This window comes from Arachis duranensis, chromosome 9, assembly GCF_000817695.3.
Source record: "Arachis duranensis cultivar V14167 chromosome 9, aradu.V14167.gnm2.J7QH, whole genome shotgun sequence".
Lineage (NCBI taxonomy): Eukaryota > Viridiplantae > Streptophyta > Magnoliopsida > Fabales > Fabaceae > Arachis > Arachis duranensis.
The window spans coordinates 103,123,346-103,126,874 of NC_029780.3; positions in this window are offsets into that span (position 1 = coordinate 103,123,346).

The window sequence follows — 3,529 nt, forward strand, 5'->3', positions numbered from 1 at the left end:
TTTGAATCTGTAACCTCACGTTTTGATTTTTATTTTCATAAATTTAGGAACAAACTCAATTTGTTTGATTTTTATTTTCATAAATTTAGGAACAAACTCTGGTTATTTTTCCTTTTTTTTTAATTTAAAAACACTAAATTTATTGGACAACCATATTATGCTTATATGAAAAGTAAACTACCAATTATTCATATAGAATATATATAAAATCTATAAATATATATTAAAATAAATTAAATATAACACATATATAATGTATTTATACATAAAATGATGATTTGGATAGATAATTTTTTGTGTAAACGTAGTGTATTTTGCTATTTGTTGTGGATTTTTTCTCTATATAAGTTTTTTTACTTTTTTATTATATAGAAAATAAAAGTGGTAATAAAACACAATTCTTTTATATGGTCTGATAAGATATAATAATTAAATAATGATGTCAAAAATATTTTATATTATCTACATAATTAAAATTTTTTATATATATATCTGTGGATTGAATGTTAATATATATAATGTCAATTAACACTCCAGGAGCTCCTGTATGCTCTAATGATTTAGGGTAAATCTGGACCAATAGTTCAATTTCAAGCTATTGTCTCAGTCCACATCACTAAGAAATAGTCAAAAAGGATTTAATTAACTTAAAAACGAAAATTGTCAAACCATAATTTAGATAAGCATATGTTTAATAAGTTTTATTAAAAATATATATTAATGTGAATGATTTTATTTATAAGAAGCGCGTTGTCGGAAACGGAAGTTGCAGCTGTAAAGTATCGAATGCCAAATTAGAGAGGGAAGTCAGATTTTAAAACTTTTAAATTTTTTAATTTTTATTTTAAAAGGTAAAGTGTAATTTTTATTTTTGAATAATTTTTTATATTTTTTTAATTTTATTTATAAAATAAATGGTGAGAGATTATATTTTTTAAATAAATTTAAAATTTAAAAAATTTAAATAAAAAAAAAGTCAATTTTATATAGCAACTTGCAACCAATAGCTTCTTTAGTAAAATGGATGACCATCTCATTCATACATAGAGTCCATATGGAAAATAGTAAAAACTATTTTTTTTATTTTTGGGTTGTGAAAAGTCACAATTTAGGAAACCGATTTCATACTCCTCTAATTTTGGAATTTTAAAATTCATTTACATTATTAATATTGTAATGTATGTTGACGCAATATTTTAGGAAATTTCATTAATGAAGCTTTTAATGTATATTGACAAAATTATTAATTAATTAATATATTTTTTTTGATAAAACTACCAATACATTAATTATAACTTTTAAAATATATTTTTAATAAAATAACAATTATGATTATTACAGAATTTTTTATTTTAATGGCTTACTATTGAAAATTTAATATATTCTATTGGTATATAAGTTATTAAAATTATTAAATTTGTTTATAAATTTTAATTAATTAATAATTTTTATTTTTATTTATTTTAATTATTTGTTTGATATTATAACTTATCTCATAAAATTTGGAATTTTTTAAATAAATAATTTAATTATTTTAATTACCAAAATAAATAATTTGTAGTGTACTTACCAATTTACACTATATTTATTTATTTCGTTTACATATGTGTATTTTTTCAATTTTCATATATCTTGTTTACACATAAAAAATTATCTTGTTTATAATATAAAACGAGATATATGTATTTATAAATAATTAAATATAATTTTTAAAAATAATAAAAAATATTAATAATTTAAATTAGACCAAATTTTGTAAAAATGGAATGTTTTAAATAATAGAAAAGATAAACGATTTTAAATAATAGAAAAGATAAACCGTCCATTTTAAATAATAAGAAATATGAACATGTTAACACGTCTACGTAATGTAAATTGGTAAGTACGCTACAAATTATTTATTTTGGTAATTAAAATAATTAAATTATTTATTTAAAAATTTTCAAATTTTATGAGATAAATTATAATATCAAATAAATAATTAAAATAAATAAAAATAAAAATTATTAATTAATTAGAATTTATAATATATTAATTAATTAATAATTTTGTCAATATACATTAAAAACTTTATTAATGGAATTCTCTAGAATATTGCGCCAACGTACATTACAATGTTAATAATTTAAAAGAGTTTCAAAACTCCAAACCTTAGGGGAGTATTGTAACATCCACCCACAATCTATGTGTTTGACACTATTTTAAAAAAAAATTAACTTTTCGAAAAGTTAATTTGCAACTTTTTGAAGAAGTATAAGGCCCAGTTTGGGTAAATAACTTAAATAATTTCTTTTAGAAAAAGAGTTTAAAATATAAGGACTTTTATTAATAGTAGCTTATAAATAAGTTATTTTGTGTTTGGATTTTTAACTATAGAAGTACTTATTTTAAAGTTGTAGCGTTTGGATAAATAACTCAAAAAATACAATTTTTTTAACATAAGAAAATGGATATTAAAATAACGATGATAACAAATACTTTCCATTGTTGAAGGTTAATTTTAAAATTGATATTTCTAAAATAAAAGAGAATGGATATTAAAATTGATATTTTTGAAATAGTTTTAAAAAATGCAACATACCTGAATCTTAGCATCCCACCAATCATCACTTGCTTGTATGGTCTTCTTAATAGGATCCCAACTAAGACCGGTCTCTTTTCCTTTTAGTTTAGCCCATAGTCCCCATTCTCTTTTCATAGCCTCCCATTTATTTTTAAATTGTTTAGACTCATAATTTAAATCAGTCTCTTTTAAGAATTTTGTTTTTAAATTTGCCCAACCAACTTTGTTAAAATGTGTTCCAAGTCTATTTCCAGCCACCATCTCTTCTTTACATATCTTTATGAATATAACATAATTTCGTTCATTCCAATCAGCTTTAAATTTTTTTCCAGACTAGCCACTTTCATGAATTTGTTGGGAAAGAACATAAAAAAAAGAAAATTATAAAACTAATTATAAAAATAATAGCAAGTTGTATAAAAATAAAATCACATATAAAAAAATAAAATTAAAATCACATGTAAAAAAATTAAATTAAAATTCAGATTTCATAGCATACACAATGTTCAATACAAATTTAATAATAAAATAGAATGATCAAATGATAAAAAAAAATATCTGAAAGGAATATATGCTGGTTCAGATTGAACAGAAGATAGTGGTGAAGGGTCAATACTTCCAGCAGATGAATCATTACGTGAGAAAATGGTGGTGGAGGACCAACACTTCCAGTAGATAGAACATTGCGTGAAGATGATGGTAGAAGGCCAGTGCTTCTAGAAGGTGGAACCTTGCATGAAAATGGTGGTAGAGGGCCAGTATTTTCAGCAGAAATAGGAAACATTTTTTCACAGAATCAAGAATGAAAGTAGATTATTTTGTTTTGAAATCAATTTTTTTTCACGGAAATGATAAAATGACTTATGGAGAAGGAGATAAGTCATCTATTTCTACTTCTTCCAAAAGTTGTAAATTAACTTTTCGGGAAGTCAAAAGCTCTTCTTTAAAATGGTGCCAAAACAGCTT